The sequence below is a fragment of the Scyliorhinus torazame genome, chromosome 24 (genome assembly GCF_047496885.1).
Source record: "Scyliorhinus torazame isolate Kashiwa2021f chromosome 24, sScyTor2.1, whole genome shotgun sequence".
Classification (NCBI taxonomy): Eukaryota; Metazoa; Chordata; class Chondrichthyes; order Carcharhiniformes; family Scyliorhinidae; genus Scyliorhinus; species Scyliorhinus torazame.
In genome coordinates this window covers 30,604,194-30,630,866 of record NC_092730.1, presented here as the reverse complement: position 1 = coordinate 30,630,866, position 26,673 = coordinate 30,604,194, and the positions used below count along the sequence as shown (strand labels likewise).

The following is a 26,673-nucleotide window of genomic DNA, read 5'->3' as shown; positions in this document are numbered from 1 at the left end:
TATTCCATTCAAACGATCAACGGGGCCCCGGGGTTTATATGAGGAGGGGTTGAATCTTCGTGGAAAATGACCATTGGATTTGGAGAGAAGCCTTGAGAGACTCGAAAACTTCAGCTCCCTAAACGCACAATTCCACTGATTAAATAGTTTGTGGAACAACATCAGTTACATTGGAAATATATTAGAAATTCCAATGGAACAGGACCACACTTCCCAGTCTGGAAGAAAATTAAAATGATGGAATCGAGAAATAACAGCACAGAAGGAGACCTATGCAGGCCGAACGGTCAGCTGATGACCTGATGACGCAACTAACATGATCACGTGTCTGGATTCCGGCTGTTCTCCCCGGATCGCGGTCAGAGCACAAGCCAGGAGCAGCTGCTCAATTATTAAATCAGTTATTTTTTATTCCAACTCCTTGGTCGCCAGTCATTGAGAGAGCAGCATTTCTACATGGTGTCAAGAGTGGGCAGTATGGCAGAAGGACTCCACCGCATCAACATCCTTGGATCATAGAATCGTAGAATGTCCAGCGCAGAAGGCCATTCGGCCCAACGAGTCATCAGTGACCCTCCGAATGAGCACCGCAGCTACTCTCCTCAAGCAGAGGTTTAAGAGATAGTGCAGTACCAGCCTGGCTAGCTCAGTCGGTAGAGCATGGGACTCTTAATCCCAGCGTCGTGGGTTCGAGCCCCACGTTGGGCGTGTCTATATTATTATCTGAAAATATTGATGCTGAATGAACTGTTTTCACAACAGGAACACAAGGTTATGTCGCTGGACTGGGAATTTAGAGGTCTGAACTAATCCTTGGTGACAAGATTTAATAAATCTGGAATTGAAATTTCGTCTCGTGAATGGCGCAGAAAGGTTCTGCTTCAGACGGATCATGTTTCCACAACAGGGAATGATTTGACACAACCACAGTGAAGATCTGTCCCCGGTAGACTCGCGGTTCCACGACAGAGAGAGAACAGTTGCATATCAGAGAGCACGGGATATACATTTACAAACAGGGCCTTCTCCACCTCGGCACCTTTTCTGTGTCATTGTGTGTGGCCTGATAGTCTCTTACTGCTTTTCTGTGTGTCCGTTACAGCAGTGCTGACGTAACGTATTAATCTCACTTTTCCCAAACAGTAATTGTGATTGATAGATACAGACAGATTTCCACACTGACATTCAGTACCAATGTCTGATAGAAACTGAATCCCACCCTCACATACAGTACCAGACATTGACTCATAATGAAGGAATCCTGCTCTCACAACCTGTTCCAGAGACTGAGGTGCAGAGTGTTCCCTCCACTCGTGAACACTACCTGTGATTTACAGATACAGAACAAATCTCAGTCAGGTGAGTAGCAGAGTTTGATGGGTACGTCATGTATTCCGCAATCACCTTCTCTGCGCCAGATAATCAGATGCAGTCGACACGCGGTGTCTGTGTTATTTTAACAAGAGTTTTACACAAGAACCGGAACTCATTTACACAATATCAGGGGGAGCAGAAGTAGGCCATTCAGCCCATCGAATATGCTCCGTATTGCAATGAGATCATGCTTGATCTGATATATAACGTGTATTGACCACATTCGGTGGCACCTTGTCACAGTGGCTACCTCACAGCGCCTGCGATCCGGGTTCAATTCCAGCCTTTGGTCACTGACTGTGTGGATTTCCTCCGGGTGCTGCGATTTCCTCGCACAGTCCAAATGTGTGCGGGTTAGGTGGAGTGTCCATGCTAAATTGCCCCTTAGTGTTCAAAAAGTTGGATGGTGTTACAGGGATGTGGTGGGGACATAGGGGCTCTTTCAGAGGGTCGGTGCCGTGTCGATGGGCCGAATGGCCTCCTTTTACATTTTAATGATTACATGATAATCCTCATGTCCACTTTCCCGGCTTTTTATCTCTAGATTTCATGATGAACCTTTAAAACCAACATTCCAACCAAACCTCAGGTACCAGTAACTCCTCAATGGTCGTTAATTTCCCGGCTGTCAATCATTTGGTCAGTCTGAGGAAGTCACATCCTGGAAATGTCATACATTGATCCAGTTCTAAAGTAAATTAAGTCGCTCTAGTCCCTGATGACCATAGGCTGCGTTCCCCTTTGAGGGTGAGATCTGACTGATGGTGAATTAACCTGAGGATCACCACACCTTTGGCGAGGGGCAAGGCTGTGAAGGCGGGGTTTTCCTGATTCAGAGCTATTGTAACCGTGTGATCAGAATCTAATTAACCTGGTTCTCACTCTGTTAATATTGTCTCACGCTGAGGCAAACGTCACCGATTGGATAGTCGAGTGATCGTTCTTCAGTCTTGTCATGGACGGACCCGCTGAATATTGAGGCACTTTCTGAAAAGTTTACCTTTCTACCAGGAATAGTCTCATCCCAACACAATAATTTATCATTAATCTGCTCCAAGTATACTTTCACGACTCGCTGAAAGAATATAATCTCTATTTCCTGGGGCATGAAACCAGGCAGGAGTAGATACCTGTAACTCAATGATCAGAAAATGTCCATCGTGAAGTGTGTGTTCCGATGATCGACGGATTCCTCTGTGAAGCCGGGAGCGTTTGTTTTTGCTGTCAAATGCTGGTTGATTCCAGTCTTTCAGCGGGGGCCTTTCACATTGTGTGGAAACATCTTGGAAATAATATTGAAGTGTTTCCCATCAGTACATTCACAAAAGTCCCTGAATGTGATGGGAATTCATTTTACTGACAAAATCTGCATTTCCAACATTGAACATCGGGCTGAAGGCAAAGAGGCGGATATTTTCCATCAATTCATGGATGCAAAACGAATTAAGACTTTTTGACGTATGCACTTGTGGGTTGAGGTGGCCGAGTGGTTAAGGCGATGGACTGCTAATCCATTGTGCTTTCTACGCATGCGTTCGAATTCCAGCTTCGTCGGTTTTTCATCCGCTATTTGCTCGCAAGTGGGACTAATTTTTCCAAGATTTATCTGCAGTAACTGATGTGACAATCCAGTCCAAGTTGTCAGGCCAGATTGCAGCGAGTTGTGTTGGAAAAGCGAGAATTCGAAATTCAGTCTTGTTCTGATTGAGATGAATTGATCGGGTAGTGAGAGAGGAACCACTTTGATTTGATTTATTGTCCCATGAAAAGTATTTTTCTGCTACCAAGGGAACATACACATTACATAGGTAGTAGACAGAAAAAGTATAATCGACAGAGTACATTGACAAATCGTACATGGACAAACAGTGATTGGTTGCAGTGCAGAACAAGGGGCCAAACAAAGCAAACCCATGAGCAAGAGCAGCATAGGGCGTCGTGAATAGTGTTCTTACAGGGAACAGATCAGTATGAGGGAGAGTTGTTGTTGAGTCTAGTAGCTGTGGGAAAGAAGCTGTTCCTATGTCTGGATGTGCGGGTCTTCAGACTTCTGTACCTTCTGCCTGATGGAATAATCAGTAAAAAGGTAAAACCTGGGTGGGAGGGTCACTGATAATGTTGTCTGCTGTCCTGCGGCAGCGGGAGTTGTAGACAGAATCACTGTGCGGGTGGCAAGCTTGTGTGATACGTTGGGCTGATGTCACCACACTGCAGTTTCTTGCGACCTTGGGCCGAGCAGTTGCGATCCCAAGCTTTGATGCAGCCCGATAGGATGCTCTCTGTGGTACATCTGTAGACGTTTGTGAGAGTTGATGCAGACATGACGAATTTCCTCTCCTTCCGTAGGAGGTAGAGACGATGCTGGGCTTTCTAGACTGTTGCATCAACATGAGTGGACCAGGACAGACTGTTGGTGATGGTGACCCCCAGAAATGTAATGCTATCCACCATCTCCACTTCGCAGCCATTGATGCAGATGGGTGTGTGTGTTGTGCAACGCTTCCTGGCGTCGATGATCAGTTCCTTGATCTTTCCGACATTTTGAGACAGGCTGTTTTAGGTACACTATGCAACCAAGTGATTTATCTACCTTCTGTATCTGATTTGTCATTGCTTGCGATCTGACCCACCACAGTCGTATCATCCACAAACTTATAGATTGAGTTGGAGCTAAATCCTGCCACACAGGATATGCCTCCATATTCAGCGGGTCCGGCCATGACAAGACTGAAGAATGATCACTTGTCTATCCAATCAGTGAGGTTTGCCTCACTGTGAGACACGATTAGCAGCGAGAACACCAGATAAATTAAATTCAGATCAGACGGTTATACGAGAACTGAATCATGAAAAGCCCGCCTTCTCACAATTCCCGTTCCAGCCTCCCGGCGCCAGAATGTGGTGACTCGGGCTTTTCACAGTAACTTCATTGAAGCCAACTGGTGACAATAACAGATTATTATTATTATTATTGCTCCTCGCCTGAGGTATGGTGATCCTAAGGCCAATCATCACCACCAGTCAGATCTCACCCTCAAAGGGGAAAGCAGCCTATGGTCATCAGGGACTAGAGCGAATAAATTTACTTTAGAACTGGATCAATGTGTGATATTTCCAGGCTGTGACGTCACTCAGACTGACCAAATGATTGACAGCCGGAAAATGAACGACCATTGAGGAGTTACTGGTACCTGAGGCTTGGTTGGAATGTTGGTTTTAAAGGTTCATCATGAAATCCAAAGATAAAAACCAGGGAAAGTGGACATGAGGGTTCTCATGAAATCATTAAAATCTGAAAGGAGGCCATTGTGCCCATCGACTCGGCACCGACCCTCTGACAGAGACCCTATGTCCCCATCACATCCATGTAACACCACCCAACCTTCTGAACACCAAGGTGCAATTTAGCATGTACACTCCACCTAACCAGCACACATTTGGACTGTGCGAGGAAATCGCAGCACCCGGAGGAATCCCACACAGGCACGGAGAGAAAGTGCAAACTCCACACAGTCAGTGATCAAAGGCTGGAATTGAACCCGGATCGCTGGAGCTGTGAGGTAGCCACTGTGACAACGTGCCACCGTATGATATTATAACACGCCATATCATATCAGATCAATCATGATCTCATTGCAATACGGAGCATATTCGATGGGCTGAATGGCCTACTTCTGCTCCTACGTCTTGTACCATGACATTGTGCAATATTCTGCTATTTGTCTCTAAAACCCTTGTTAAAACAACGTTTAGCGAGTTGGTCACACCACAGGTGAAAGGTACTGAAGGAGATAGAAAATGGGTGACCAAAAGACCAAGCAAGAGTAGGAAGGCAGTGCAGGTGTCCCCTGCGGTCATCTCCCTGCAAAACAGATATACCGCTTTGGATACTGTTGAGGGAGATGGCTCACCAGGGGAAGGCAGCGGCAGCCAGGTTCATGGCACCGTGGCTGTCTCAGCTGCGCAGCCGGGCAGGAAGAAGAATGGCAGGGCTATAGTGATCGGGGACTCAATCGTAAGGGGAATAGACAGGCGGTTCTGCGGACACAATCGAAACTCCAGGATGGTATGTTGCCTCCCTGGTGCAAGGGCAAAGGATGTCTCGGAGTGCCTGCAGGACATCCTGGAGGGGGAGGGGGGGCGGGTGAACAGCCAGCAGTCGTGGTGCACATAGGCACCAATGATATAGGTAAAAAACGGAACGAGGTCCTACAAGCTGAATTCAGGGAGTTAGAAAGTAAACTAAAAAGTACGACCTCAAAGGTAGTAATCTCAGGATTGCTACCAGTGCCACGAGCTAGTCAGAGTAGCAATGTGAGGATAGATAGGATGAATGCGTGGCTCGAGAGATGGTGCAAGAGAGAATGTACGGCCACACTTGGAATACTGTGTGCAGTTCTGGTCACCCTATTATAGAAAGGATATTATTAAACTAGAAAGAGTGCAGAAAAGATTTACTCGGATGTTAACGGGACTTGATGGTTCGAGTTATAAGGAAAGGCTGGATAGACTGGGACTTTTTTCCCTGGAGCGTAGGAGGCTTAGGGGTGATCTTATAGAGGTCTATAAAATAATGAGGGGCATAGATAAGGTAGATAGTCAACATCTTTTCTCAAAGGTAGGGGAGTCTAAAACTAGAGGGCATAGGTTTAAGGTGAGAGGGGAGAGATTCAGAAGGGCCAAGGGGGGCAATTTCTTCACTCAGAGGGTAGTGAGTGTCTGGAATGTGCTGCCAGAGGTAGTAGTAGAGGCGGGTACAATTGTGTCCTTTAAAAAGCATTTAGATAGTTTCATGGGTAAGATGGGTATAGAGGGTTATGGGCCAAGTGCGGGCAACTGGGACTAGCTTAATGGTAAAAACTGGGCGGTTGAGCCGAAGGGCCTGTTTCCATGCTGTAAACTTCTATGATTCTATTCTATGATTCAAATTCCTGAGGTATGGTGGGGCAGGCAATAAACAAAGAAATAACTGATGCATGTAGAAAAGGTACAGCAGTTATCATGGGGGATTTTAATCTACATGTCGATTGGTTTAACTAGGTCGGTCAAGGCAGCCTTGAGGAGGAGTTTATAGAATGTATCCGCGGCAGTTTCCTAGAACAGTATGTAATGGAACCTACTAGGGAACAAGCGGTCCTAGATCTGGTCCTGTGTAATGAGACAGGATTTATTCAGGATCTTAGTTCGGGATCATCGCGGAAGGAGCGATCACAATATGGTGGAATTTAAAATACAGATGGAGGGTGAGAAAGTAAAATCAAACATTAGTGTTCTGTGCTTATAGAAAGGAGGTTACAGTGGGATGAGAGAAGAACTAGCTAAGTTCTTCAAATACTTTATGGTAAAACAGTTGAGGAACAGTGGACAACCCTACAAGCGATTTTTCACAGTGCTCGGCAAAGGTATAGACCAACAAAAAGGAAGGACGGTAGAAAGAGGGAAAATCGACCGTGGATATCTCAGGAAATAAGGGAGAGTATCAAATTGAAGGTAAAAGCATACAGAGTAGCAAAGATTAGTGGGAGACTAGAGGACTGGGAAATCTTTAGGGGGCTACTAAAGCTACCAAAAAAGCTATAAGGAACAGTAAGATAGATTATGAGAGTAAACTTGCTCAGAATATAAAAACAGACATTAAAAGTTTCTACAAATATATAAAACAAAAAAGAGTGACTAAGGTAAATATTGGTCCTTTCGAGGATGAGAAGGGAGATTTAATAATGGGAGATGAGGAAATGTCTGAGGAACTGAACAGATTTTTTTTGGGTCGGTCTTCACAGTGGAAGACCCAAATAACATGCCAGTGACTGATGGAAATTAGGCTATGACAGGTAAGGACCTTGAGAGGATTGTTATCACCAAGAAGGTAGCGATGGGCAAGCTAATGGGGCTAAAGGTGACAAGTCTCCTGGCCCTGATGGAGTGCTAAAAGTAATGGCTAGGGAAATTGCAAATGCACTAGTGTTAATTTACTAAAATTCACTAGACTCTGGGGTGGTCCCGGCGTATTGGAGATTAGCAAACGTGACACCACTGTTTTAAAAAGGAGGTAGGCAGAAAACGGGTAATTATAGGATAGTGAGCTTAACTTTGGGAGTATGGAAGATGCTGGAATCTATCATCAAGGAAGAAATAGCGAGGCACCTGGATGGAATTGTCCCATTGGGCAGACGCAGCATGGCTTCATAAAGGGCAGGTCGTGCCTAACTAATTGAGTGGAATTTTCTCAGGACATTACCAGTGCGGTAGATAATGGGGAGCCAATGGATGTGGTATATCTGGATTTCTAGAAAGCCTTTGACAAGGTGCCACACAAAAGGTTGTTGTATAAGATAAAGATGCATGGCATTAAGGGGAAAGTAGTAGCATGGATAGAGGATTGGTTAATTAATAGAAAGCAAAGAGTGGGGATTAATGGGAGTTTCTCTGGTTGGCAATCAGTAGCTAGTGGTGTCCCTCAGGGATCAGTGTTGGGCCCACAATTGTTCACAATTTACATGGATGATTTAGAGTTGGGGACCAAGGGCAATGTGTCCAAGTTTGCAGACGACACTAAGACGAGTGGTAAAGCAAAAAGTGCAGAGGGCACTGGAAGTCTGCAGAGGGATTTGGATAGGCTAAGTGAATGGGCAAGGGTCTGGCAGATGGAATACAATGTTGACAAATGTGATATTATCAATTTTGTTAGGAATAACAGCAAAAGGGATTATTATTTAAATGATAAAATATTAAAACATGCTGCTGTGCAGAGAGACCTGGGTGTGCTAGTGCATGAGTCGCAAAAAGTTGATTTACAGGTGCAACAGGTGATTAAGAAGGCAAATGGAATTTTGTCCTTCATTGCTAGAGGGATGGAATTTAAGACTCGGAGGTTATGCTGCAATTGTATAAGGTGTCAGTGAGGCCACACCTGGAGTATTGTGTTCAGTTTTTGTCTCCTTACTTGAGAAAGGACGTACTGGCACTGGAGGGTGTGCAGAGGAGATTCACTAGGTTAGTTCCAGAGCTGAAGGGGTTGGATTACAATGAGAGGTTGAGTAGACTGGGACTGTACTCGTTGGAATTTAGAAGGATGAGGGGGTATCTTATAGTAACATATAAAATTATGAAGGGAATAGATAGGATAGATGCGTGCAGGTTGTTTCCACTGGTGGGTGAAAGCAGAATTAGGGGGCATAGCCTCAAAATAAGGGGAAGTAGATTTAGGACTGAGTTTAGGAGGAACCTCTTCACCCAAAGGATTGTGAACCTATGCAATTCCTTTCCCAGTGAAGCAGTAGAGGCTCCTTCATTAGATGTTTTTAAAATAAAGGTAGTATTTTGAAGAATAAAGGGATTAAGGGTTATGGTGTTCGGGTCGGAAAGTGGAGCTGAGTCCACAAAAGATCAGCCATGATCTCATTGAATGGTGGAGCAGGCTCGAGGGGCCAGATGGCCTACTCCTGCTCCGAGTTCTTATGATCTTATCTGGACCATAGACACCGAGTGCCGACTGCGTCTGGTTATGTGGCGGAGAGAAGGTGATTGTGGAATACATGTACCCATCAAACTCTGCTACTCACCTGACTGAGATTTGTTCTGTATCTGTAAATCACAGGTAGTGTTCGCGAGTGGAGGGAACACTCTGCACCTCAGTCTCTGGAACAGGTTCTGAGAGCAGGATTCCTTCAATATGAGTCAATGTCTGGGACTGTATGTGAGGGTGGGATTCAGTTTCTATCAGACATTGGTATTGAATGTCAGTGTGGAAATCTTTCTGTATTGATCAATCACAATTATTGTTTGGGAAAAGTGAGATTAATACGTAACATCAGCACGGCTGTAACAGACAGAGAAAGACACAAAGAAAAGCAGAAAGAGACCATCAGGACACACACACAGTGACACACAGAAAAGGTGCAGTGCAAACCAGCAAGATACTGAGATGGAAAAACTGGTTATTGAGGAAAATGTGTTTTCTGCTGCACACAGAGAGGCCCTGTTTGTAAATGCATATCCTGCTGGGTAATCGTGCTGTCTGCTGTGTAACGGTGTTCTCTGCTGTGTAACCGAGCTCTCTGCTGTGTAACTGAGCTCGCTGCTGTGTAACTGTGCTCTCTGCTGTGTAACTCAGCTCTCTGCTGTGTAACTGTGCTCTCTGCTGTGTAACTGTGCTCTCTGTTGTGTAACTGTGCTCTCTGCTGTGTAACCGTGCTCTCTGCTGTGTAACTGAGCTCGCTGCTGTGTAACTGTGCTCTCTGCTGTGTAACTGTGCTCTCTGCTGTGTAACCGTGCTCGCTGCGGTGTAACCGTGCTCTCTGCTGTGTAACTGAGCTCTCTGCTGTGTAACTGAACTATCTGATGTGTAACCGTGCTCTCTGCTGTGTAACTGAGCTCTCGGCTGTGTAACTGAGCTCTCTGCTGTGTGACTGTGCTCTCTGCTGTGTAACTGTTCTCTCTGTTGGAACCGTGACTCTGCCGGTGACAGATCTTCACTGTGGTTGTGTCAAATCATTACCTATGGTGCAAATGTGCTTCCGGTTGTGGAAATATGGTCCCTCTGAAGCAGAACCTTTCTGCGCCGTTCCTGAGACGAAATTTCAATTCCAGATTTATTAAGTCTTGCCACCAAGGGGTAGTTCAGACCTCTATATTCCCAGTCCAGCGACATAACCTTGTGTTCCTGTTGTCAAAACAGTTCGTTCAACATCAATATTTTCAGTTAATAATATAGACGCGCCCAACGTGGGGATTGAACCCACGACGCTGGGATTAAGAATGCAATGCTGTACCGGCTGAGCTAGCCGGGCTGGTGCTGCACTATCCATTAAACCTCTTCCTGTAGAGAGTAGCTGCGGTGCTCATTCGGAGGGTCAGTGCTGACACGTTGGGCCGAATGGCCTCCTTCTGAGCTGGTGATTGTACGATTCTATGACACAAGGATGTTGATGCGGTGGAGTCCTTCTGCCATACTGCCCACTCCTGACACCATGTAGAAATGCTGGTCTCTCAGTGACTGGCGACCAAGGAGTTGTAATAAAAAATAACTGACTTAATAATTGAGCAGCTCCCGCTGGCTTGTGCTCTGACCGCGATCCGGGGAGAACCTCCGGAATCCCGACACGTGATCATGTTAGTTGCGTCATCAGGTCATCATGTGACCGTTCGGCCTGCACAGGTCTCCCTCTGTAATTTCTAGCTGTCATTATTTACATTTTCTTCCAGACTGTAAAGTGTGGTCCTGTTCCATTTGAATTTCTAATATATTTCCAATGTAACTGATGTTGTTCCACAATCTATTTAATCAGTAGAATTGTGCGTTTGGGGAGCTGAGGTTTTCGAGTCTCTCAAGGCTTCTCTCCAAATCCAATGGTCATTTTCCACGAAGATTCAACCCCTCCTCACATAAACCCCGGGGCCCCGTTGATCGTTTGAATGCAATAACTTCCTGGAGTGATTCCAGGCTGGTTTTAGAATGTATTCTATCGACCAAATTACTAATGAATGGTACCTTGGCCGCAGCTGCGATGGCCGAGTGGTAACGGTGTTGGGCTTGAAGTCCAGTGGGTGTTACACCGCGCAGGTTCGAGCCCTGCTCGCAGCGACTGTGGTTCGAAATGTTTGCTCAACTCCTCGCACAAGCGGCTGACTCGGGAATGAATCGGAATTCCGATTGGTTGTAAATAAACGGTTTGAACATTAATCGAGTTCAGTCAGAGATTTAACATTTTTTGGGGAAACTGAACGAAATATAAAGATGGAAACGTGGTTTGGTTTCATTCAGCTGAATGTATTTCTGGGTAAAAAGATCGTGGTAGAAATGGAACATATTTTATCTCTCTATCTGTTTCTTTGTTTCTTTCTCTCTCCCTCACTCACTGTTTTTGTGCTTCTCCGGGGACTGATTGGATTCACAGTGAAACTCAGCCCCATCTCACCGCAACTCTTTTGGACGAATACATCCTGGTGATGGACGGTCCTGAATCAGTGGATCGAGAGAGAACGAGGTGACTGCAGTCTGACTCTTACTCTGAAAACCAGTTAGTGCGCCCTTGTACAAAGTGGATGTGTCTGAGAACAGGAGGAAAGCAGATCATGGGCCTGTGATTGATTTTATTGAGCCGGACCGAGAAAAGTGAGGCAGACTTTTAACCAGTCAGCGCCTGTCTGTGAGCTGAGAAGGAATTACGGCTGATATTGAGACAGTTCAGAGTGAATTGTTACAGCAAATCGAATCTTCAAGAGGTGTTGGTATATTGATTTCAGAGAGAACGTCATAGTTTCTTAAATGATCAGTTGCGCTTGCTTTTGTTTTGTTCAGTAATTTGGGGAATCTGTTTGGAGCGGGTGCAGTTGGTCAATATCTGTGCCTCTTGATTGTGCGATTGGGCCGAAGTCGGGTGGTCTTTCCGTGGGTCGGTATCGACTCGATGGGCCGAATGGCCTCCTTCCGCACTGGACCCATTCTACAATTACTGAAATAGGGTGAAAACGGCAGCATCAGGACACAAGAACAAGTTACGGTCTCAGGCCAGAGTAAGTGTCCAAAGTAATGACACACACAACATTAGAAATTAATGAGATAAATACATTTATTATGGACTGGTGCCATCTCCTGGCAGAACGGGAGCCGTGCGACACGGACACTCTCATTCAGGAGCATTTTACATTGGAGTGAAATAGCTTACGCTCAGTATGAATGTGTTCCAAAACAGTTTATCAAGCTAATCTAAAGTACCAATTGGATTCTGGTTCTGTCATTGAGCGATGGTGGTATAGTGATGAGAATAGTTGCCTTCCAAACAGTTGACCCGGTTTCGATTCCCGGCCATCGCAATAAAAATCTGGTTGCATATTTTTGCGCCACTTCGTGAGTTTCAAACCGAGAAAGGGAAACAGTTCCGAACTCAGAATTTGGGCCCTTGGATAATGAGGAGGGAGGAGGTAAAAAGGCAGGAGTTGCATCTCCTGCACTTGCAAAGAAAGGTGCACATAGAAAGTGAGCGGATATTGGCGGTGGAGCAGCGGTCGCGGAGGGGATTGTCCCTTCGTCTGGTGAATGGGGAGAGCAGGGGAGGGTGTTTTTGAAGATGTCATAAATGGTCCCTGGAATACGGAGACTGACGGGATGCAAGGTGAGAACAAGCGGCACCAAATCAGTTCAGCTCGACTTACACAGGACACAACAATGTCAGTAACGGAAAGATCTTTTGGGATAAGAGCAAGAGTTTTGCAACATCGTTCACTTTTATTTCCATTTCCCACCTTAGCCGATTTTCCTACAAATGTTGGCAGCGGTTGGATTTCCACCCGCATCCTCAAAGAGACTGAAACCTAAACCCATCTCCTCAGACCGCTCGGCCTCGCTATCCTAAAGGTTCATTGTTTCTGATACTGATGACCGGTGATTGGCATCTTGCTGTTTATCAGCTGAGTCCAGGATTTCACACTGAGGGAGAAGGAAATGATCCAATCACAGAGCTGGAACGCTGCTTCTAGTTTTCTCCCCACAAATGCTATTTAATTCTGAGCATTTCCAGCATTTCCTGTGTTTATTATTTATTATTTCCAGCATTTGAAGTAATTTGCTTTGTGATTAGTGAACTTTCTGAGCTGAGTTCAGGGGACTCGCTTTCCAAAATTATCTAAAAGTTATTTGACGGGATGTGGGTGTCGCTGAATCCGTCAACAATTGTTGTCCAAAATGTATTACCCTTGAGAATTTGGCGGTGACGTGATTCTTGAGCCGCTGCAAGTCCATGTGGTGTATGTACACACACAGTGCTGTAAGGGAGGGAGTTCCGGGATTGTGAGCCAGCCACAGAAAGGGTGATATATTTCGCAGGATGGTGTGTGTCTTGGAGTGGAACTTGCAGGTGGTCGCTGTTTCTCTGTATCTGCTCCCCTTGTGTTTCCAGGTGAGAGATCCCGCGGGTATGGATGGAGCCTCACGGAGGAAAAGTCAATGTCTGGGGTGGGATTCGAACCCACGCCTTCAGAAAAGTCTGCGACCTTAACACTCGGCCACACTGGGAAAAACATTGGGTAACAGCAAATTCCTGCCGATGCTGGAATCTGAAACGAAAGAGAAAATGCTGCAAAATCTCAGCAAGTCGAGCAGCATCTGTAGGGAGAGAAAAGAGCTAACGTTTCGAGACCAATGACTCGTCTTTGACAAAGTGTCATTAGACTCGAAACGTTCGGTCTTTTCTCTCCCTACAGATGCTTCCGGACCTACTGAGATTTTCCAGCTTTTTCTCTTCCGGCCATCCTGACACACTGATGTGATCAACCGGTTAAGTGGGGATTGGGCCAAGGGCCGCAGCGGACTCGATGAGCCTCCTCTTGCACTGGAGGGGCTCTGTGATAACTTAAACATGGTGAAAGCGGCAGCATCCGGACACAAGGACAAGGTAAGGTCTCAGGCCAGAGTAAGTGTCCTATGTGATGACACACAGAACATCAGAATTAAATTGGTGAAATACATTTATGGTGGACTGGTGCCATCTGGTGGCTGAACGGGAGCAGTGCGACACGGATACATTCATTCAGGAGCATTTTAAATTGGAGGGAAATAAGCTACGCAGAGCAGGATTTTTTCACGGAACACTTTATAAACTAATGTGAAGTACCAAAATGACTCAGATTTCTTCCGTGAGCGATGGTGGTATAGTGGTGAGCATAGCTGCCTTCCAAGCAGTTGACCCAGGTTCGATTTCCGGCCATCGCAGTCGTAATTTGGAAGTGAACTTTTGCGCGACTTCGTCAGTTTCAAACCGAGAAAGAGAATCAGTTTCTAACTCAGAATTTAGGCGCAATTAGGGAGTGGAGTGAAATAAGTAACTTTCTCATCATTTTTAATATGGTTTCAATATGGACAGTGTTCCACTATTCACCCACAAGCCGTCAAACAACAGCTAAAAGCCGCAGCTTTTTCACTTCACCCTCATGAAGTGGACCAAACAGAGACACAACAGACACGTTACAGACGAGGATGGGATTTGAAGCCACGTGTCTAGAGCACAATGGATTATTGTGCATCACCTTAACCACGTGGTACAGCTGCTTTACTTCATGGCCCTTTAGTATCCCTCAATCTGACTTCTTTGCGTTTCTTTCGCACAGTTGCTGATGTACAGGACACTGTCAAAGTGTAAATAAATAAAAATAATCTCTGAGTTAATTTGCGCTTGCGGCGCAACGGGAGCGCGCTTGACTCCAGATCAGAAGGTTGCGTTGAAATCACGTCAGGCGCACGGAACTTTTCTGCAGCTGGTTCCAGGAATTTCTCTCTGTGTGGGAATGTTCTCGAAATGACTCCATTCAAAAGCACGATGCAAATAATATATTTTATATTTACCCGCTTGAGCAAATTTGTCAAATATCAGGAGATTCAAAGTCGTCCTGTTAATGCAGAATGACAGTGAGTTCAGTAAGAAATGTTTACAAACAACAGCAATTCCTTTCTGCTCACTGCACAGTTATAGTGATCTGTATTAAACAGCAGGAGCGGGAACCGCAGTCCGCAGTCTTCACCTTAACGGTGACTCTGAATTTCAGTTTGGGGGTTTCAGAGAGAGCGGATGTTATTGTGGAAACTGAAGTCACTTTTCCTGTGAATGGAGCCGGATAAAGAGCCTTGGCCAGCCTGAGAGTCCCCGAGCCTCCATGAATCTTCACAGCTCACACAGTGAAGGGCTTTTACACTTTGAAAATGACCATGTCCGGCAGCTGGAGCTTTCCCTTATATTTTCTGGGATCTGGGAAAGAGCGGATCATCAAAAAACAGAAATGAAACACAAATAATCGCAGTATTTTTTCACGTGGGCTAAACATCAGCTCAGGTTTTACAGCCGGTGGCCGCGTGGCCTACTGGATAAGGCGTCTGACTTCGGTGATTCTATTAATGATATCAGGCGATTGCAGGTTCGAGTCCTGCCGCGGTCGTTTTATACAGAAATCCGGTGGAACGTTTGCTGACAATCCAGTTTTCCCTCCTCTCTCATCTTAGTCTTTCGTTTACCGCCGAATGAATCCACAATATCTGATTGATTTGGACAAAGAATTAAATAAAATATTATGTTTCAATCGGTTCAATACAATTCTGTGGAGGGAATTCTAATGTCCTCAGGCAGATGGTTACAGTCATAGATGTTTCAGCATGGAAACAGGCCCTTCGGCCCAGCTTGACCATGCCGCCCAGTTTCTATCACTAAGCGAGTCACATTTGCCCGCATTTGGCCCACATCCCTCTATATTCACCCTGGGGGGGGGGGGGGGGGCAGGGGGCTTGACAGGATAAATGCTGCGAAACTGGTTCACCATGTGGGAGAGTCTAGGACCAGAAGGAACAATCTCAGAGTAAGTGGCCGCCCATTTCAACCAGAAATGAGGAGTAGGTTCTTCTCTCGGAGTATAGAGCATCTGTAGAAATGTTTGTATGAATCGAATAGGGCTGTAGAGGGTGGGTCAGTTAATTTGTTGAAGGCTGCCACAGACAGATTTTTTTAAAATTTAGAGTACGCAAACATTTTTTCCAACTAAGGCCAATTTTGCAACCAATCCACCGACCCTGCACATCTTTTGGTTGTGGGAGCGAAACGCACCCAAACACAGGAAGAATATGCAAACTCAACGCAGATAGTGACCCAGAGCCGGGATCGAACATGGGCCTTCGGTGCCGTGAGGGAGCTGTATAAACTACTGAACCACCGTGCTGCCCTTGAGACAGATTTTTAATCAGTAAAGGAAAGCAAGGATTATTGGGATAAGGCGGGAAACTGGGTTTGAGGATTATATCAGATCAGACATAACCTATCTGAATGGTGGAGCAGACACGATGGGCCGAATGGCCTACTTCTGCTCCTCCGTCTTACAGTGTAATGAGATCCTCTGATGGACTTGTTTTCACGGCTGGGCGGCCGGTTCCGGAAAGACAAAATCTGCCAGCAGTGCCCCAGATGAAGCTGGCGTCTGTTTTGGAGCTTCTGAAGCCGCATGTTTTCATGGTGCCAAACTCCTGCCCAAAGCTGGTGTCGTGATTTAAATCGATTATCAGACAGAGGATTAGGAATGTCGGTATAGAGAATGATGCAAGAAGATTCACTCCTCAGTACATTCCAGACCCGAAGCACTCGTTGTGCAAAAGTGCTTCTTTTTCAAACATCACAGCTGCTTCCTTTGCAAATCAACGGAAATCTGTGCCCTCTCATTCTTGCTCTTTTTACTCGGGGGAACTGTTTCTCTCTGTTTACTCCGCCTAGCCCCCTCATGATTTTGAACATCTCCATCATATCTCCTCTCTGCCTTATCCTCTCCAAGGAGAACGTTCCCAACATCTCCAATCTAGCCTCCTAAATGGAATCAATGAAACCTAAATGAAACCTCTTCTGCACGCTGCCCAATACGTCCACAGCCTTCCAATATTGTGGCTCCCAGAGCTGTGCAAAATATTCCATCTGATGTCTAACTGGTGCCTTGTACAGATTCAGCATAACCTCCTTGCTCTTGTTCTCTTTTCCATTCGTAATAAAGCCCAGAATAAGATTTGCATTATTACCTGCTCTCTCCACCTGTCCACCTTCAATGATCTATCCACATACACACCCAGCTCTGTCTGCTCCTTCATCCCATAAATAGTTGAGGGGCAGCACGGTAGCATAGTGGTTAGCACTATGGCCTCACAGCGCCGCGTCTCAGGTTCGATACCCGCTTGGATCATTGTCTGTGTTCTCCGTGGGTTTCGGCCGGGAGCTCCGGTTTCCTCCCACACTCCAAAGATGTGCAGATTAGGTCGATCGGCCATGCTAAATTGCCCTTAGTTTAGATGGGGTTGCTGGGGTGCGGGGATTGGGCGGAGGTGTTGGCTTCATGGGGGTGCTCTTTGAAGAGCCGGTGCAGATTCTATGGTCCGAATGGCCACCTTCTGCACTGTAAATTCTGTGATTCTATACTTCCCTACCAAAATGCATAATCTCACACGTCTCCAGACTGAAAATCATCTTTTGTCGTTTGAAGTTCTAGACTGTCCGCGTCTCAGTTTTCAAAATTTCCAAGTTTTTACCATCCCCAAATTTGAAACTGTTCCCTGTACACCATGATCTACAAATTGTTATGTATCAGGGAAGCAAATGTTCCATGTGGAACACTCAAACCTTCGTCCAGTCCGAAAAGTCTCTATTGACCATTATATTCTGTTTCTGATTATTCAACCACATTTATATCCATATTGCTACTGTCCCTTTTATTCCAGGAGCCACACATTTCGCTAATTCTGCGCAGTTTTGGTTTCCTTATTTAGGGAAAGATGTAAATACGTTGGAAACGGTTCAGAGAAGGTTTCCTCGATTGGTGCCAGGAATGAGCCTTTCGTCAGTGGTAGGGAAATTACTGGAGAGAATCGTTCGAGACAGAATCTACTCCCATTTGGAAGCAAATGGACGTATTAGTGAGAGGCAGCATGGTTTTGTGTCTCACTAACTTGATAGAGTTTTTCGAAGAGGTCACAGAGATGATTGATGCAGTTAGGGCAGTGGATGTTGTCTACATGGACTTCAGTAAGGCCTTTGACAAGGTCCCTTATGGTAGAGTAGTATAAAAGGTGATGTCACACGGGATCAGAGGTGAGCTGGCAAGGTGGATACATAACTGGCTAGGTCATAGAAGGCAGAGAGTAGCAATGGAAGGGTGCTTTTCTAATTGGAGGTCTGGGACTAGTGTTGTTCCGCAGGGATCAGGGCTGGGACCTTTGCTGTTTGTAGTGTGTATAAATGATTTGGCGGGAAATGTAACTGGTCTGATTAGCAAGTTTGCAGATGACACAAAGGTTGGGGGAATTGCGGATAGCGACGTGGTCTGTCAGAGGATACCGTAGGATTTAGTTTGTTTGGCGACTTGGGCGGAGAGATGGCAGATGGAGTTTAATCTGGACAAATGTGAGGTAATGCATTTTGGAAGGGCTAATGCAGGTAGGGAATATACAGTATTGAAAGTCAGAGAGATCTATGTCTACAGGTCCAGAGGTCACTGAAAGGGGCAACACAGGTGGAGAAGGTAGTCAAGACCGCATACGGCATGCTTGCCTTCATTGACCGGGGCATTGAGTACAAGAATTGGCAAGTCATGTTGCAGCTGTATGGAACGTTAGTTAGGCCACACTTGGTGTATCGTGTTCAATTCTGGTCGCCGCACTGCCAGAAGGATGTGGAGGCTTTAGAGAGGGTGCAGAAGAGATTTACCAGGGTTTTGCCTGTTATGGAGGGCATTAGCTATGAGGAGCGTTTGAATAAACTCGGTTTGTTCTCACTGGAACGACGGATGTTGAGGGGCGACCTGATAGAGGTCTACAAAACTATGAGGGGCATAGACAGAGTGGATAGTCAGAGGCTTTTCCCCAGGGTAGAGGGGTCAATTACTAGGGAGCATAGGTTTAAGGTGCGAGGGGCAAGGTTTGGAGAAGATGTACGAGGCAAATTTTTAACACAGAGCGTAGTGGGTGCCTGGAACTCGCTAGCGGAGGAGGTGGTGGAAGCAGGGACGATAGTGATATTTAAGGGGCATCTTGACAAATACATGAATAGGATGGGAATCGAGGGATACGGACTCAGGAAGTGTAGAAGATTTTAATTTAGTCGGGCAGCATGGTCGGCACACGCTTGGAGGGCCGAAGGGCCTCTTCCTGTGCTGTACTTTTCTTTGTTCTTTGTTGGTCTTTGAGCGGGTTTGCTATTGAGGAAAGGTGAGACAGACTGCACTTGTTTCCAGTGGAGATGTGAAGTGTGACAGTTGATCTGATTGAAGTACATCAGATTTTGAATGGTCTTGACAAAGTGGACGTGGAAAGGATGTCACTGCTTGTGGGTGAGAGCAGAACTACTGGGCAGCGAATAACAAGCAATTAACACGGTTTCGATTCCCGGCCATCGCAATAATGGTTTGATCAGAAGCGTTTGCGTGATTTCGTGGGTTTCACACTGAGGAAAGAGAGCTTGAAGAAGAGGCTGGAAGGAGGACTCCGGGTAAAATTCCTCTTCTCTTGTAGTAAATAGTCTGGATGGATTGTTCACATCCGTCCGAGAGTGGAAACTGGGATCTCCGCTCTTATTCTGGTTTATTATTGGATATTGTTTAATATCCTTATTGCCCCTCTGTGGGATATTCCATAAGACCATAAGACATAGGAGTGGAAGTAAGGCCATTCGGCCCATCGAGCCCACTCCACCATTCAATCATGGCTGATTTCAACTCCATTTACCCGCTCTCTCTCCATAGCACTTAATTCCTCGAGAAATCAAGAATTTATCAACTTCTGTCTTAAAGACACTCAACATCCCGGCCTCCACCGCCGTCTGTGGCAATGAATTCCACATACCCACCACTCTCTGGCTGAAGAAATTTCTCCTCATCTCTGTTCTATAGTGACTCCCTTTTATTCTAAGGCTGTGCCCCCGGGTCCTAAACTCCCCTGCTAATGGCAACAACTTCCCTTCATCCACCCTATCTAAGCCATTCATTATCTTGTAAGTTTCTATTAGATCTCCCCTCAACCTCCTAAACTCCAATGAATATAATCCCAGGATCCTCAGACGTTCATCGTATGTTAGGCCTACCATTCCTGGGATCATCCGTGTGAATCTCCGCTGGAACCGCTCCAGTGCCAGTATGTCCTTCCTGGGGTGTGGGGCCCAAAATTGCTCACAGTATTCTAAATGGGGCCTAACTCATGCTTTATAAAGCTCCAGAAGTACATCCCTGCTTTTATATTCCAAGCCTCTTGAGATGAATGACAACATTGCATTTGCTTTCTTAATTACGGACTCAACCTGCAAGTTTACCTTTAGAGAATCCTGGACTAGGACTCCCAAGTCCCTTTGCACTTCAGAATTATGAATTTTGTCACCGTTTAGAAAATAGTCCACGCCTCTATTCTTTTTTCCAAAGTGCAAGACCTCGCACTTGCCCACGTTGAATTTCATCAGCCATTTCTTGGACCACTCTGCTAAACTGTCTAGATCTTTCTGCAGCCTCCCCACCTCCTCCATACTACCTGCCCCTCCACCTATCTTCGTATCATCGGCAAACTTAGCCAGAATGCCCTCAGTCCCGTTATCTAGATCGTTAATATATAAAGAGAACAGCTGTGGTCCCAACACGGAAGTTATATTCCTGGAAGTTATTATATAAACTTTTCCTCTTCTCGCTGTTAAAGGATTTTCAAACATTGAAACACTCCTGGTTCTATCTTTACCAAATGCCATGACTGTGTTAATAAAACATAACCCATTCCAATCAGTGGAGATGTGATGTTGGCACCAATAATACTCAAGCACCACAGCAACAGGACTCTGTTTCCCGCCGAGAGAGTCGATTGAAGAGCTTCCAATTTCGTTACTTTGAACTTCACAGTGATGTAATGCTGTCTGCTTCATTCCCGGGACAAATTTCCGGATCACACTGGAAGCAACACTTTGATTCTAATTTACTGAAAAGAAAATGCAGATGTGCTGGGGAATAGCGACTTGTTTACTTTTGGTGTGAGTGAGAATAAAAATAGCAGAGGATGGTTTTGATCCATCGACCTCTGAGTTATGGGCCCAGCACGCTTCCGCTGCGCCACTCGGCTCTTTAGGTCCACTGTGTCCACAATTGCTGTTCTGTGCCAGCCAGATAACTATTCACTTCCTCCATTTTTCCCTTCAATCAAGAACCCACGTGTTGTGAAGCTCACTCTGGCAGGACAATAACACGGAACATCAGCACGTCTGTAACAGACTGAGGACAGAGAAAGACACACCGAAAAGCAGGAAGAGACTATCAGGACAAACACACAATGACACACAGAATAGGTGCCGAGCAAACCAGCAAGATATTGAGATAGAACAACGAATTATTTAGTAAAATGTGTTTTCTGTTTTACAATGATAGGCCCCGTTTGTAAATATATATCCTGCTGTGCAATTGTGCTCTCCGTTGTGTAACCGTGCTCTCTGATGTGTAACTGCACACTCTGATGTGTAACAGTGCTCCCGGCTGTGTAACTGTGGTCTCTGCTGTTTAACTGTGCTCTCTGCTGTGTAACTGCACTCTCTGCTGTGTAACTGAGCTCTCTGCTGTGTAACTGTGCTTTCTGCTGTGTAACTGTGGTCTCTGCTGTGTAACTGAGCTCTCTGCTGTGTAACTGTGCTTTCTGCTGTGTAACTGAGCTTTCTGCTGTGTAACTGAGCCCGCTGCCGTGTAACTGAGCTCTCTGCTGTGTAACTGTGCTTTCTGCTTTGTAACTGTGGTCTCGGCTGTGTAACTGTGCTCTCTGCTGTGTAACTGTGCTCTCTGCTGTGTAACTGAGCTCTCTGCTGTGAAACTGAGCTCTCTGCTGTGTAACTGTGCTTTATGCTGTGTAACTGTGCTCTCTGCTGTGTAACTGAGCTCTCTGCTGTGTAACTGTGCTCTCTGCTGTGTAACTTTGCTCTCTGCTGTGTAACCGTGCTTTCTGATGTGTAACTGTGCTTTCTGCTGTGTAACTGTGCTCTCTGCTGTGTAACTGTGCTCTCTGCTGTGCAATTGAGCTACCTGATGTGTAACTGTACTCTCTGCTGTGTAACTGTGCACCCTGATGTGTAACTGCACACTCTGCTGTGTAACTGTGCTCTCTGCTGTGTAACTGTGCTCCCTGCTGTGTAACTGTGTCCTCTGATGTGTAACCGTGCTCTCTCCTGTGTTACTGTGCTCCCTGCTGTGTAAGTGCACACTCTGCAAGTGCACACTCTGCTGTGTAACTATGCTCGCTGCTGTGTAACTGTGCTCCCGGCTGTGTAACTGTGCTCTCTGCTGTGTAACCGTGCTCTCTGCTGTGTAACTGCACACTCTGCTGTGTAACTGTGCTCTCTGCTGTGGAACTGTGTTCCCTGCTGTGTAACTGTGCTCTCTGCTGTGTAACTGCACACTCTGCTGTGTAACTGTGCTCCCTGCTGTGTAACTGTGCTCCCTGCTGTGTAACTGTGCTCTCTGCTGTGAAACTGCACACTCTGCTGTGGAACTGCACACCCTGATGTGTAACTGTGCTCTCTGCTGTGCAATTGAGCTATCTGATCTGTAACTGCACTCGCTGCTGTGTAACTGTGCTCTCTGCTGTGTAACTGTGCTCTCTGCTGTGCAATTGAGCTATCTGATGTGTAACTGCACTCTCTGCTGTGTAACTGTGCACCCTGATGTGTAACTGCACACTCTGCTGTGTAACTGTGCTCCCTGCTGTGTAACTGTGCTCTCTGCTGTGTAACTGCACACTCTGCTGTGTAACTGTGCTGTCTGCTGTGTAACTGTGCTCTCTGCTGTGTAAGTGTGCTTTCTGCTGTGTAACTGTGCTCTCTGCTGTGTAACTGTGCTCTCTGCTGTGTAACCGTGCTCTCTGCTGTGTATCTGCACACTCTGCTGTGGAACTGCACACTCTGCTGTGGAACTGCACACCCTGCTGTGTAATTGTGCTCTCTGCTGTGCAATTGAGCTATCTGATGTGTAACTGCACTCTCTGCTGTGTAACTGTGCTCTCTGCTGTGTAACTGTGGTCTCTGCTGTGTAACTGAGCTCTCTGCTGTGTATCTGTGCTTTCTGCTGTGTAACTGAGCTCTCTGCTGTGTAACTGTGCTTTCTGCTGTGTAACTGAGCTTTCTGCTGTGTAACTGAGCTTTATGCTGTGTAACTGAGCTCTCTGCTGTGTAACTGTGCTTTCTGCTTTGTAACTGTGGTCTCGGCTGTGTAACTGTGCTCTCTGCTGTGTAACTGTGCTCTGTGCTGTGTAACTGAGCTCTCTGCTGTGCAACTGAGCTCTCTGCTGTGTAACTGTGCTTTATGCTGTGTAACTGTGCTCTCTGCTGTGTAACTGAGCTCTCTGCTGTGTAACTGTGCTCTCTGCTGTGTAACTTTGCTCTCTGCTGAGTAACCGTGCTTTCTGATGTGTAACTATGCTTTATGCTGTGTAACTGTGCTCTCTGCTGTGTAACTGTGCTCTCTGCTGTGCAATTGAGCTACCTGATGTGTAACTGAACTCTCTGCTGTGTAACTGTGCACCCTGATGTGTAACTGCACACTCTGCTTTGTAACTGTGCTCTCTGCTGTGTAACTGTGTTCTCTGCTGTGCAACTGCTCCCTGCTGTGTAACTGTGCCCTCTGATGTGTAACCGTGCTCTCTCCTGTGTTACTGTGCTCCCTGCTGTGTAAGTGCCAACTCTGCAAGTGCACACTCTGCTGTGTAACTATGCTCGCTGCTGTGTAACTGTGCTCCCGGCTGTGTAACTGTGCTCTCTGCTGTGCAACCGTGCTCTCTGCTGTGTATCTGCACACTCTGCTGTGTAACTGTGCTCTCTGCTGTGTAACTGTGCTCCCTGCTGTGTAACTGTGCTCTCTGCTGTGTAACTGCACACTCTGCTGTGTAACTGCACACTCTGCTGTGTAACTGTGCTCCCTGCTGTGTAACTGTGCTCCCTGCTGTGTAACTGTGCTCTCTGCTGTGTAACTGTGCACCCTGCTGTGGAACTGCACACTCTGCTGTGGAACTGCACACTCTGCTGTGGAACTGCACACCCTGATGTGTAACTGTGCTCTCTGCTGTGCAATTGAGCTATATGATGTGTAACTGCACTCGCTGCTGTGTAACTGTGCTCTCTGTTGTGTAACTGTGCTCTCTGCTGTGCAATTGAGCTATCTGATGTGTAACTGCACTCTCTGCTGTGTAACTGTGCACCCTGATGTGTAACTGCACACTCTGCTTTGTAACTGTGCTCTCTGCTGTGTAACGGTGCTCTCTGCTGTGTAACTGCACACTCTGCTGTGTAACTGTGCTCTCTGCTGTGTAACTGTGCTCTCTGCTGTGTAAGTGTGCTTTCTGATGTGTAACTGAGCTCTCTGCTGTGTAACTGTGCTCTCTGCTGTGTAACTGTGCTCTCTGCTGTGTAACTGTGCTCCCTGCTGTGTAACTGTGCCCTCTGAAGTGTAACCGTGCTCTCTCCTGTGTTACTGTGCTCCCTGCTGTGTAAGTGCACACTCTGCAAGTGCACACTCTGCTGTGTAACCGTGCTCTCTGCTGTGTAACTGCACACTCTGCTGTATAACTGTGCTCTCTGCTGTGTAACTGTACTGCCTGCTGTGTAACTGTGCTCTCTGCTGTGTAACTGCACACTCTGCTGTGTAACTGCACACTCTGCTGTGTAACTGTGCTCCCTGCTGTGTAACTGTGCTCTCTGCTGTGTAACTGTGCACCCTGCTGTGTAACTGCACACTCTGCTGTGTAACTGTGCTCTCAGCTGTGTAACTGTGCTCTCTGCTGTGAATCTGTGCACCCTGCTGTGTAACTGCACACTCTGCTGTGGAAGTGCACACCCTGCTGTGTAATTGTGCTCTCTGCTGTGCAATTGAGCTATCTGATGTGTAACTGCACTCTCTGCTGTGTAACTGTGCTCTCTGCTGTGTAACTGTGGTCTCTGCTGTGTAACTGAGCTCTCTGCTGTGTATCTGTGCTTTCTGCTGTGTAACTGAGCTCTCTGCTGTGTAACTGTGCTTTCTGCTGTGTAACTGAGCTTTCTGCTGTGTAACTGAGCTTTCTGCTGTGTAACTGAGCTCTCTGCTGTGTAACTGTGCTTTCTGCTTTGTAACTGTGGTCTCGGCTGTGTAACTGTGCTCTCTGCTGTGTAACTGTGCTCTGTGCTGTGTAACTGAGCTCTCTGCTGTGCAACTGAGCTCTCTGCTGTGTAACTGTGCTTTATGCTGTGTAACTGTGCTCTCTGCTGTGTAACTGAGCTCTCTGCTGTGTAACTGTGCTCTCTGCTGTGTAACTTTGCTCTCTGCTGAGTAACCGTGCTTTCTGATGTGTAACTATGCTTTATGCTGTGTAACTGTGCTCTCTGCTGTGTAACTGTGCTCTCTGCTGTGCAATTGAGCTACCTGATGTGTAACTGAACTCTCTGCTGTGTAACTGTGCACCCTGATGTGTAACTGCACACTCTGCTTTGTAACTGTGCTCTCTGCTGTGTAACTGTGTTCTCTGCTGTGCAACTGCTCCCTGCTGTGTAACTGTGCCCTCTGATGTGTAACCGTGCTCTCTCCTGTGTTACTGTGCTCCCTGCTGTGTAAGTGCCAACTCTGCAAGTGCACACTCTGCTGTGTAACTATGCTCGCTGCTGTGTAACTGTGCTCCCGGCTGTGTAACTGTGCTCTCTGCTGTGCAACCGTGCTCTCTGCTGTGTATCTGCACACTCTGCTGTGTAACTGTGCTCTCTGCTGTGTAACTGTGCTCCCTGCTGTGTAACTGTGCTCTCTGCTGTGTAACTGCACACTCTGCTGTGTAACTGCACACTCTGCTGTGTAACTGTGCTCCCTGCTGTGTAACTGTGCTCCCTGCTGTGTAACTGTGCTCTCTGCTGTGTAACTGTGCACCCTGCTGTGGAACTGCACACTCTGCTGTGGAACTGCACACTCTGCTGTGGAACTGCACACCCTGATGTGTAACTGTGCTCTCTGCTGTGCAATTGAGCTATATGATGTGTAACTGCACTCGCTGCTGTGTAACTGTGCTCTCTGTTGTGTAACTGTGCTCTCTGCTGTGCAATTGAGCTATCTGATGTGTAACTGCACTCTCTGCTGTGTAACTGTGCACCCTGATGTGTAACTGCACACTCTGCTTTGTAACTGTGCTCTCTGCTGTGTAACGGTGCTCTCTGCTGTGTAACTGCACACTCTGCTGTGTAACTGTGCTCTCTGCTGTGTAACTGTGCTCTCTGCTGTGTAAGTGTGCTTTCTGATGTGTAACTGAGCTCTCTGCTGTGTAACTGAGCTCTCTGCTGTGTAACTGTGCTCTATGCTGTGTAACTGTGGTCTCGGCTGTGTAACTGTGCTCTCTGCTGTGTACCTGTGCTCTATGCTGTGTAACTGAGCTCTCTGCTGTGTAACTGAACTCTCTGCTGTTTAACTGTGCTTTATGCTGTGTAACTGTGCTCTCTGCTGTGTAACTGTGCTCTCTGCTGTGTAACTGTGCTCTCTGCTGTGTAACTGTGCTCCCTGCTGTGTAACTGTGCCCTCTGAAGTGTAACCGTGCTCTCTCCTGTGTTACTGTGCTCCCTGCTGTGTAAGTGCACACTCTGCAAGTGCACACTCTGCTGTGTAACCGTGCTCTCTGCTGTGTAACTGCACACTCTGCTGTATAACTGTGCTCTCTGCTGTGTAACTGTACTGCCTGCTGTGTAACTGTGCTCTCTGCTGTGTAACTGCACACTCTGCTGTGTAACTGCACACTCTGCTGTGTAACTGTGCTCCCTGCTGTGTAACTGTGCTCTCTGC

General features: G+C 46.5%; 5 non-coding genes across 5 annotated transcripts; 4 read left to right on the top strand and 1 right to left on the bottom strand.

Annotated features, from left to right (window-relative positions):
- Window positions 1-635: 635 nt before the first annotated feature.
- trnak-cuu (transfer RNA lysine (anticodon CUU)) lies at window positions 636-708 on the top strand. Its single transcript has one exon. It is a non-coding gene; the product is annotated as a tRNA-Lys (tRNA).
- A 9,382-nt stretch (window positions 709-10,090) lies between these two features.
- trnak-cuu (transfer RNA lysine (anticodon CUU)) lies at window positions 10,091-10,163 on the bottom strand. Its single transcript has one exon. It is a non-coding gene; the product is annotated as a tRNA-Lys (tRNA).
- Window positions 10,164-10,874: 711 nt separating this feature from the next.
- On the top strand, window positions 10,875-10,957 carry trnas-uga (transfer RNA serine (anticodon UGA)). The gene has a single exon. It is a non-coding gene; the product is annotated as a tRNA-Ser (tRNA).
- Window positions 10,958-14,011: 3,054 nt separating this feature from the next.
- Window positions 14,012-14,083, top strand: trnag-ucc (transfer RNA glycine (anticodon UCC)). The gene has a single exon. It is a non-coding gene; the product is annotated as a tRNA-Gly (tRNA).
- Window positions 14,084-15,211: 1,128 nt separating this feature from the next.
- trnar-ucg (transfer RNA arginine (anticodon UCG)) lies at window positions 15,212-15,300 on the top strand. Its single transcript is given in 2 exon segments — window positions 15,212-15,248; window positions 15,265-15,300. It is a non-coding gene; the product is annotated as a tRNA-Arg (tRNA).
- The last annotated feature ends 11,373 nt before the right edge of the window (window positions 15,301-26,673 follow it).